Here is a 12042-nt window from a genome sequence, read left to right as displayed (position 1 = left end):
TCTTGTTGGCCAGATCCTGGGCTCTCACTGGTTTGGATCACGTAGTTATGTGGTACCACACTGAAACAGTCAAATTAAACCTGGTCTCGATCAATATTTTAGAGGATAACACATGTTAGGTCTAGGTTAGGTCTGGGATTTGCACTCATCAGGCTCATACTTTCGCATATTTCTCATACTTGATGGCCAGATTCATGGCTTTTTCTGGTTTGGATCACGTAGTTATGTGGTACCACACTGAAACAGTCCATTAAACCTGGTTTCGATCAGTATTTTAGAGGATAACACATGATAGGTCTTGGTTAGGTCTGGGATTTGGACTCATCAAGCTCATACTTTCGTATATTTCTCATACTTGATTGTCAGATTCTGTGCTTTTTTTGGTTCGGATCACGTGGGAATGTGGTACCACACTGAAACAGTCGACTAAACCTGGTCACGATCAATATTTTAGAGGATAACGCATGTTAGGTCTATGTTAGGTCTGGGATTTGCACCCATCAGGCTCATACTTTCGCATATTTCTCATACTTGTTGGCCAGATTCTGGGCTTTTTTTGGCTTGGATCACGTAGTAATGTGGTATCACACTGAAACAGTCCATTAAACCTGGTTTCGATCAGTATTTTAGAGGATAACACATGATAGGTCTAGTTTAGGTCTGGAATTTGGACTCATCAGGCTCATACTTTCGTATATTTCTCATACTTGATGGTCAGATTCTGTGCTTTTCTTGGTTCGGATCACGTGGGAATGTGGTACCACTCTGAAACAGTCAATTAAACCTAGTCTGGGTCAACATTTCAAAGGATAACTCATGTTAGGTCTAGGTTAGGTCTGGGATTTGCCCTCAGCAGGGTCATACATTCACATTTTCCGCACACTTGTTGGCCAGATCCCGGACTTTTTCTGGTTTGGATCACGTGGTAACGTGGTATCACACAGAAACAGTCCATTAAACCTGGTTTCGATCAATATTTTAGAGGATAAAACATGTTAGGTGTGGATTAGGTCAGGGATTTGCCCTCATCAGGCTCATACTTTCGCATATTTCTCATACTTGAGTGCCAGATTCTGGGCTTTTTTTGGTTTGGATCAGGTAGTAATGTGGTACCACACTGAAATTGTCCATTAAACCTGGTTTCAATGAATATTTTTGAGGATAACGCTTGTTAGGTTTAGGTTAGGTCTGGGATTTGCTCTCATCAGGCTCATACTTTCGCATATATCTGATTCTTGATGGCCAGATTCTGGTCTTTTTCTGGTTTCGATCACGTAGTAATGCGGTACCACACCGAAACAGTCAATACAACCTGGTCTCGATAAATATTTTAGAGGATAACGCATGTTAGGTCTAGGTTAGGCCTTGAATTTATCCCCATCAGACTCACGCGTTCGCATTCTTCACATACCTGGTGAACAGATCCTGGGTTTTTTCTGGTTTGCATCACGTGGTAATGTGGTAGCACACTGAAACAGACAATTATGCCTGGTTTCTATCAATATTTTAGAGGATAACACATGTTAGGTCTAGGTTAGGTCTGGGATTTGCTATCATCGGGCTCATACTTTCGCATATTTCTCATTCTTGTTGGCCAGATCCTGGGCTTTCACTGGTTTGGATCACGTAGTTATGTGGTACCACACTGAAACAGTCAAATTAAACCTGGTCTCGATCAATATTTTAGAGGATAACACATGTTAGGTCTAGGTTAGGTCTGGGATTTGCATTCATCAGGCTCATACTTTCGCATATTTCTCATTCTTGTTGTCCAGATCCTGGGCTTTCACTGGTTTGGATCACACAGTAATGTGGGACGACACTGCAACAGTCGATTAAACCTGGTTTCGATCGATATTTTAGAGGATAACGCATGTTAGGTCTAGGTTAGGTCTGGGATTTGCACTCATCAGGCTCATAATTTCGCATATTTCTCATACTTGATGGCCAGATCCTGGCCTTTTTCTGGATTGGATCACGTAGTAATGTGGTACCACACAGAAACAGTCGACTAAACCTGGTCTCGGTCAATATTTTCGAGGATAACGCATGTTAGGTCTACGTTAGTTCTGGGATTTGCTCTCATCAGGCTCATACTTTCGCTTACTTCTCGTACTTGTTGGCCAGATCCTGCGCCTTTTCTGGTTTGGATCACGTAGTAATGTGGTACCACACTGAAACAGTCGACTAAACCTGGTCTCGGTCAATATTTTCGAGGATAACGCATGTTAGGTCTAGGTTAGGTCTGGGATTTGCATTCATCAGGCTCATACTTTCGCATATTTCTCATTCTTGTTGGCCAGATCCTGGGCTTTCACTGGTTTGGATTACGTAGTTATGTGGTACCACACTGAAACAGTCAAATTAAACCTGGTCTCGATCAATATTTTAGAGGATAACACATGTTAGGTCTAGGTTAGGTCTGGGATTTGCTATCATCGGGCTCATACTTTCGCATATTTCTCATTCCTGTTGGCCAGATCCTGGGCTTTCACTGGTTTGGATCACGTAGTTATGTGGTACCACACTGAAACAGTCAAATTAAACCTGGTCTCGATCAATATTTTAGAGGATAACACATGTTAGGTCTAGGTTAGGTCTGGGATTTGCTATCATCATGCCCATACTTTCGCATATTTCTCATTCTTGTTGTCCAGATCCTGGGCTTTCACTGGTTTGGATCACACTGTAATGTGGGACGACACTGTAACAGTCGATTAAACCTGGTTTCGATCGATATTTTAGAGGATAACGCATGTTAGGTCTAGGTTAGTTCTGGGATTTGCTCTCATCAGGCTCATACTTTCGCTTATTTCTCGTACTTGTTGGCCAGATCCTGCGCCTTTTCTGGTTTGGGTCACGTAGTAATGTGGTACCACACTGAAACAGTCGACTAAACTTGGTCACGATCAATATTTTAGAGGATAACGCATGTTAGGTCTAGGTTAGGTCTGGGATTTCCTCTCATCATGCTCATACTTTCGCATATTTCTCATTCTTGTTGGCCAGATCCTGGGCTCTCACTGGTTTGGATCACGTAGTTATGTGGTACCACACTGAAACAGTCAAATTAAACCTGGTCTCGATCAATATTTTAGAGGATAACACATGTTAGGTCTAGGTTAGGTCTGGGATTTGCACTCATCAGTCTCATACTTTCGCATATTTCTCATACTTGATGGCCAGATTCATGGCTTTTTCTGGTTTGGATCACGTAGTTATGTGGTACCACACTGAAACAGTCAAATTAAACCTGGCCTCGATCAATATTTTAGAGGATAACACATGTTAGTTCTAGGCTAGGTCTAGGATTTGCACTCATCAGGCTCATACTTTCGCATATTTCTCATACTTGTTGGCCAGATTCTGGGCTTTTTTTGGCTTGGATCACGTAGTAATGTGGTACTACACTGAAACTGTCCATTAAACCTGGTTTCGGTCAATATTTTAGAGGATAACGCATGTTAGGTATATGTTAGGTCTGGGATTTGCACTCATCAGGCTCATACTTTCGCATATTTCTCATACTTGTTGGCCAGATTCGGGGCTTTTTTTGGCTTGGATCACGTAGTAATGTGGTATCACACTGAAACAGTCCATTAAACCTGGTTTCGATCGGTATTTTAGAGGATAACACATGATAGGTCTTGGTTAGGTCTGGGATTTGGACTCATCAGGCTCATACTTTCGTATATTTCTCATACTTGATTGTCAGATTCTGTGCTTTTTTTGGTTATGATCACGTGGAAATGTGGTACCACATTGAAACAGTCGACTAAACCTGGTCACGATCAATATTTTAGAGGATAACGCATGTTAGGTCTATGTTAGGTCTGGGATTTGCACTCATCAGGCTCATACTTTCGCATATTTCTCATACTTGTTGGCCAGATTCTGGGCTTTTTTTGGCTTGGATCAAGTAGTAATGTGGTATCACACTGAAACAGTCCATTAAACCTGGTTTCGATCAGTATTTTAGAGGATAACACATGATAGGTCTAGTTTAGGTCTGGGATTTGGACACATCAGGCTCATACTTTCGTATATTTCTCATACTTGATGGTCAGATTCTGTGCTTTTTTTGGTTCGGATCACGTGGGAATGTGGTACCACCCTGAAACAGTCAATTTAACCTAGTCTGGGTCAACATTTCAAAGGATAACTCATGTTAGGTCTAGGTTAGGTCTGGGATTTGCCCTCAGCAGGGTCATACATTCACATTTTCCGCACACTTGTTGGCCAGATCCCGGACTTTTTCTGGTTTGGATCACGTGGTAACGTGGTATCACACAGAAACAGTCCATTAAACCTGGTTTCGATCAATATTTTAGAGGATAACACATGTTAGGTGTGGATTAGGTCAGGGATTTGCCCTCATCAGGCTCATACTTTCGCATATTTCTCATACTTGATTGCCAGATTCTGGGCTTTTTTTGGTTTGGATCAGGTAGTAATGTGGTACCACACTGAAACAGTCCATTAAACCTGGTTTCAATGAATATTTTTGAGGATAACGCTTGTTAGGTCTAGGTTAGGTCTGGGATTTGCTCTCATCAGGCTCATACTTTCGCATATTTCTGATTCTTGATGGCCAGATTCTGGTCTTTTTCTGGTTTCGATCACGTAGCAATGCGGTACCACACCGAAACAGTCAATTCAACCTGGTCTCGATAAATATTTTAGAGGATAACGCATGTTAGGTCTAGGTTAGGCCTTGAATTTATCCCCATCAGACTCACACGTTCGCATTCTTCACATACCTGGTGAACAGATCCTGGGTTTTTTCTGGTTTGCATCACGTGGTAATGTGGTAGCACACTGAAACAGACAATTATGCCTGGTTTCTATCAATATTTTAGAGGATAACACATGTTAGGTCTAGGTTAGGTCTGGGATTTGCTATCATCGGGCTCATACTTTCGCATATTTCTCATTCTTGTTGGCCAGATCCTGGGCTTTCACTGGTTTGGATCACGTAGTTATGTGGTACCACACTGAAACAGTCAAATTAAACCTGGTCTCGATCAATATTTTAGAGGATAACACATGTTAGGTCTAGGTTAGGTCTGGGATTTGCATTCATCAGGCTCATACTTTCGCATATTTCTCATTCTTGTTGTCCAGATCCTGGGCTTTCACTGGTTTGGATCACACAGTAATGTGGGGCGACACTGCAACAGTCGATTAAACCTGGTTTCGATCGATATTTTAGAGGATAACGCATGTTAGGTCTAGGTTAGTTCTGGGATTTGCTCTCATCAGGCTCATACTTTCGCTTATTTCTCGTACTTGTTGGCCAGATCCTGCGCCTTTTCTGGTTTGGATCACGTAGTAATGTGGTACCACACTGAAACAGTCGACTAAACCTGGTCTCGGTCAATATTTTCGAGGATAACGCATGTTAGGTCTAGGTTAGTTCTGGGATTTGCTCTCATCAGGCTCATACTTTCGCTTATTTCTCGTACTTGTTGGCCAGATCCTGCGCCTTTTCTGGTTTGGATCACGTAGTAATGTGGTACCACACTGAAACAGTCAAATTAAACCTGGTCTCGATCAATATTTTAGAGGATAACACATGTTAGGTCTAGGTTAGGTCTGGGATTTGCTATCATCGGGCTCATACTTTCGGATATTTCTCATTCTTGTTGGCCAGATCCTGGGCTTTCACTGGTTTGGATCACGTAGTTATGTGGTACCACACTGAAACAGTCAAATTAAACCTGGTCTCGATCAATATTTTAGAGGATAACACATGTTAGGTCTAGGTTAGGTCTGGGATTTGCATTCATCAGGCTCATACTTTCGCATATTTCTCATTCTTGTTGTCCAGATCCTGGGCTTTCACTGGTTTGGATCACGTAGTAATTTGGTACCACACTGAAACAGTCAAATTAAACCTGGTCTCGGTCAATATTTTCGAGGATAACGCATGTTAGGTCTAGGTTAGTTCTGGGATTTGCTCTCATCAGGCTCATACTTTCGCTTATTTCTCGTACTTGTTGGCCAGATCCTGCGCCTTTTCTGGTTTGGATCACGTAGTAATGTGGTACCACACTGAAACAGTCGACTAAACTTGGTCACGATCAATATTTTAGAGGATAACGCATGTTAGGTCTAGGTTAGGTCTGGGATTTCCTCTCATCATGCTCATACTTTTGCATATTTCTCATTCTTGTTGGCCAGATCCTGGCCTTTTTCTGGTTTGGATCACGTAGTAATGTGGTACCACACTGAAACAGTCGACTAAACATGGTCTCGGTCAAAATTTTAGAGGATAACGCATGTTAGGTCTATGTTAGGTCTGGGATTTGCACTCATCAGGCTCATAATTTCGCATATTTCTCATACTTGATGGCCAGATCCTGGCCTTTTTCTGGATTGGATCACGTAGTAATGTGGTACCACACAGAAACAGTCCATTAAACCTGGTTTCTAACAATATTTTAGAGGATAACACATGTTAGGTCTTGGTTAGGCTTTGGATTTGCCCTCATCAGGCTCACACGTTCGCATTCTTCACATACCTGGTGAACAGATCCTGGGTTTTTTCTGGTTTGCATCACGTGGTAATGTGGTAGCACACTGAAACAGACAATTATGCCTGGTTTCTATCAATATTTTAGAGGATAACACATGTTAGGTCTAGGTTAGGTCTGGGATTTTCTCTCATCAGGCTCATACTTTCGCATATTTCTCATACTTAATGGCCAGATCCTGGCCTTTTTCTGGTTTGGATCACGTAGTTATGTGGTACCACACTGAAACAGTCAAATTAAACCTGCTCTCGATCAATATTTTAGAGGATAACACATGTTAGGTCTAGGTTATGTCTGGGATTTGCATTCATCAGGCTCATACTTTCGCATATTTCTCATACTTGATTGCCAGATTCTGGGCTTTTTTTGGTTTGCATCACGTAGTAATGTGGTACCACACTGAAACAGTCCATTAAACCTGGTTTCAATGAATATTTTTGAGGATAACGCATGTTAGGTTTAGGTTAGGTCTGGGATTTGCCCTCATCAGGGTCATACATTCACATTTTCCGCACACTTGTTGGCCAGATCCAGGACTTTTTCTGGTTTGGATCACGTGGTAACGTGGTATCACACAGAAACAGTCCATTAAACCTGGTTTCGATCAATATTTTAGAGGATAACACATGTTAGGTGTGGATTAGGTCAGGGATTTGCTCACATCATGCTCATACTTTCGCATATTTCTCATTCTTGTTGGCCAGATCCTGGGCTTTCACTGGTTTGGATCACACAGTAATGTGGCACCACACTGAAACAGACCATTGAACCTGGTTTCGATCAATATTTTAGAGGATAACACATGTTAAGTCTGAGTTGGGTCTAGGATTTGCCCTCATCAGGCTCATACTTTCGCATATATCTCTTACTTGATGGCCAGATTCTGGGCTCTTTCTGGATTGGATCACGTAGTAATGTGGTACCACACAAAAACAGTCGACTAAGCCTGGTCACGATCAATATTTTAGAGGATAACGCATGTTAGGTCTGGGTAAGGTTTGGGATTTGCTCTCATCATGCTCATACATTCGCATATTTCTTATTCTTGTTGGCCAGATCCTGGGCTTGCACTGGTTTGGATCACGTAGTTATGTGGTACCACACTGAAACAGTCAAATTAGACCTGGTCTCGATCAATATTTTAGAGGATAACACATGTTAGGTCTAGGTTAGGTCTGGGATTTGCACTCAACAGGCTCATACTTTCGCATATTTCTGATACTTGATGGCCAGATTCAGGCCTTTTTTTGGATTGGATCACGTAGTAATGTGGTATCACACTGAAACAGTCCATTAAACCTGGTTTCGATCAGTATTTTAGAGGATAACACATGATAGGTCTAGGTTAGGTCTGGGATTTGGACTCATCAGGCTCATACTTTCGTATATTTCTCATACTTGATTGTCAGATTCTGTGCTTTTTTTGGTTCGGATCACGTGGGAATGTGGTACCACACTGAAACAGTCGACTAAACCTGGTCACGATCAATATTTTAGAGGATAACGCATGTTAGGTCTATGTTAGGTCTCGGATTTGCACTCATCAGGCTCATACTTTCGCATATTTCTCATACTTGTTGGCCAGATTCTGGGTTTTTTCTGGTTTGCATCACGTGATAATGTGGTAGCACACTGAAACAGTCGACTAAACCTGGTCACGATCAATATTTTAGAGGATAACGCATGTTAGGTCTAGGTTACGTCTGGGATTTGCTTACATCATGCTCATACTTTCGCATATTTCACATTCTTGTTGGCCAGATCCTGGGCTTTCACTGGTTTGGAACACGTAGTTATGTGGTACCACACTGAAACAGTCAAATTAAACCTGGTCTCGATCAATATATTAGAGGATAACACATGTTAGGTCTAGGTTATGTCTGGGATTTGCTTTCATCAGGCTCATACTTTCGCATATTTCTCATACTTGATTGCCAGATTCTGGGCTTTTTTTGGTTTGCATCACGTAGTAATGTGGTACCACACTGAAACAGTCCATTAAACCTGGTTTCAATGAATATTTTTGAGGATAACGCATGTTAGGTCTAGGTTAGGTCTGGGACTTGCCCTCATCAGGGTCATACATTCACATTTTCCGCACACTTGTTGGCCAGATCCCGGACTTTTTCTGGTTTGGAGCACGTGGTAACGTGGTATCACACAGAAACAGTCCATTAAACCTGGTTTCGATCAATATTTTAGAGGATAACACATGTTAGGTGTGGATTAGGTCAGGGATTTGCCCTCATCGGGCTCATACTTTCGCATATTTCTCATACTTGATTGCCAGATTCTGGGCTTTTTTTGGTTTGGATCACGTAGTAATGTGGTTCCACACTGAAACAGTCCATTGAACCTGGTTTCAATGAATATTTTTGAGGATAACGCATGTTAGGTCTAGGTTAGGTCTGGGATTTGCTCTCATCAGGCTCATACTTTCGCATATTTCTGTTTCTTGATGGCCAGATTCTGGTCTTTCTCTGGTTTCGATCACGTAGTAATGCGGTACCACACCGAAACAGTCAATTCAACCTGGTCTCGATAAATATTTTAGAGGATAACGCATGTTAGGTCTAGGTTAGGCCTTGAATTTATCCCCATCAGACTCACACGTTAGCATTCTTCACATACTTGTTGAACAGAACCCGGGTTTTTTCTGGTTTGGATCACGTAGCAATGTGGTACCACACTGAAACAGTCCATTAAACCTGGTTTCTAACAATATTTTAGAGGATAACACATGTTAGGTCTTGGTTAGGCTTTGGATTTGCCCTCATCAGGCTCACACGTTCGCATTCTTCACATACCTGGTGAACAGATCCTGGGTTTTTTCTGGTTTGCATCACGTGGTAATGTGGTAGCACACTGAAACAGACAATTATGCCTGGTTTCTATCAATATTTTAGAGGATAACACATGTTAGGTCTAGGTTAGGTCTGGGATTTTCTCTCATCAGGCTCATACTTTCGCATATTTCTCATACTTAATGGCCAGATCCTGGCCTTTTTCTGGTTTGGATCACGTAGTAATGTGGTACCACACTGAAACAGTCGACTAAACCTGGTCTCGGTCAATATTTTAGAGGGTAACGCATGTTAGGTCTAGGTTAGGTCTGGGATTTGCACTCATCAGGCTCACACGTTCGCATTCTTCACATACCTGGTGAACAGATCCTGGGTTTTTTCTGGTTTGCATCACGTGGTAATGTGGTAGCACACTGAAACAGACAATTATGCCTGGATTCTATCAATATTTTAGAGGATAACACATGTTAGGTCTAGGATAGGTCTGGGATTTGCTATCATCGGGCTCATACTTTCGCATATTTTTCATTCTTGTTGGCCAGATCCTGGGCTTTCACTGGTTTGGATCACGTAGTTATGTGGTACCACACTGAAACAGTCAAATTAAACCTGGTCTAGATCAATATTTTAGACGATAACACATGTTAGGTCTAGGTTAGGTCTGGGATTTGCACTCATCAGGCTCATACTTTCGCATATTTCTCATACTTGATGGCCAGATTCATGGCTTTTTCTGGTTTGGATCATGTGGTAATGTGGTACCACACTGAAACAGTCGACTAAACCTGGTCTCGGTCAATATTTTAGAGGATAACGCATGTTAGGTCTAGGTTAGGTCTGGGATTTGCTCTCATCATGCTCATACTTTCGCATATTTCTCATTCTTGTTGGCCAGATCCTGGGCTTGCACTGGTTTGGATCACGTAGTTATGTGGTACCACACTGAAACAGTCAAATTAAACCTGGCCTCGATCAATATTTTAGAGGATAACACATGTTAGTTCTAGGTTAGGTCAGGGATTTGCACTCATCAGGCTCATACTTTCGCATATTTCTCATACTTGATGGCCAGATTCATGGCTTTTTCTGGTTTGGATCATGTGGTAATGTGGTACCACACTGAAACAGTCGACTAAACCTGGTCTCGGTCAATATTTTAGAGGGTAACGCATGTTAGGTCTAGGTTAGGTCTGGGATTTGCATTCATCAGGCTCATACTTTCGCATGTTTCTCATACTTGATGGCCAGATTCAGGGCCTTTTTTGGTTTCGATCACGTAGTAATGCGGTACCACGCTGAAACAGACCATTAAACCTCGTTTCGATCAATATTTTAGAGGATAACGCATGTTAGGTCTAGGTTAGGTCTGGGATTTCCTCTCATCATGCTCATACTTTCGCATATTTCTCATTCTTGTTGGCCAGATCCTGGGCTTTCACTGGTTTGGATCACGTAGCTATGTGGTACCACACTGAAACAGTCAAATTAAACCTGGTCTTGATCAATATTTTAGACGATAACACATGTTAGGTCTAGGTTAGGTCTGGGATTTGCACTCATCAGGCTCATACTTTCGCATATTTCTCATACTTGATGGCCAGATTCATGGCTTTTTCTGGTTTGGATCATGTGGTAATGTGGTACCACACTGAAACAGTCGACTAAACCTGGTCTCGGTCAATATTTTAGAGGATAACGCATGTTAGGTCTAGGTTAGGTCTGGGATTTGCTCTCATCATGCTCATACTTTCGCATATTTCTCATTCTTGTTGGCCAGATCCTGGGCTTTCACTGGTTTGGATCACGTAGTTGTGTGGTACCACACTGAAACAGTCAAATATAACCTGGCCTCGAGCAATATTTTAGAGGATAACACATGTTAGTTCTAGGTTAGGTCAGGGATTTGCACTCATCAGGCTCATACATTCGCATATTTCTCATACTTGTTGGCCAGATTCTGGGCTTTTTTTGGCTTGGATCACGTAGTAATGTGGTACTACACTGAAACTGTCCATTAAACCTGGTTTCGATCAATATTTTAGAGGATAACGCATGTTAGGTCTATGTTAGGTCTGGGATTTGCACTCATCAGGCTCATACTTTCGCATATTTCTCATACTTGTTGGCCAGATTCCGGGCTTTTTTTGGCTTGGATCACGTAGTAATGTGGTATCACACTGAAACAGTCCATTAAACCTGGTTTCGATCAGTATTTTAGAGGATAACACATGTTAGGTCTAGGTTAGGTCTGGGATTTGCTATCATCATGCCCATACCTTCGCATATTTCTCATTCTTACTGTCCAGATCCTGGGCTCTCACTGGTTTGGATCACGTAGTTATGTGGTACCACACTGAAACATTCAAATTAAACCTGGTCTCGATCTATATTTTAAAGGATAACGCATGTTAGGTCTAGGTTAGGTCTGGGATTTGCTCTCATCATGCTCATACTTTCGCATATTTCTCATTCTTGTTGGCCAGATCCTGGGCTTTCACTGGTTTGGATCACGTAGTTATGTGGTACCACACTGAAACAGTCAAATTAAACCTGGTCTCGATCAATATTTTAGAGGATAACGCATGTTAGGTCTAGGTTAGGTCTGGGATTTGCACTCATCAGGCTCATACTTTCGCATATTTCTCATACTTGATTGCCAGATTCTGGGCTTTTTTTGGCTTGGATCACGTAGTAATGTGGTA

This window comes from Colletes latitarsis, chromosome 5, assembly GCF_051014445.1.
Source record: "Colletes latitarsis isolate SP2378_abdomen chromosome 5, iyColLati1, whole genome shotgun sequence".
Taxonomy (NCBI): Eukaryota; Metazoa; Arthropoda; class Insecta; order Hymenoptera; family Colletidae; genus Colletes; species Colletes latitarsis.
This window is presented reverse-complemented; position numbering follows the sequence as displayed.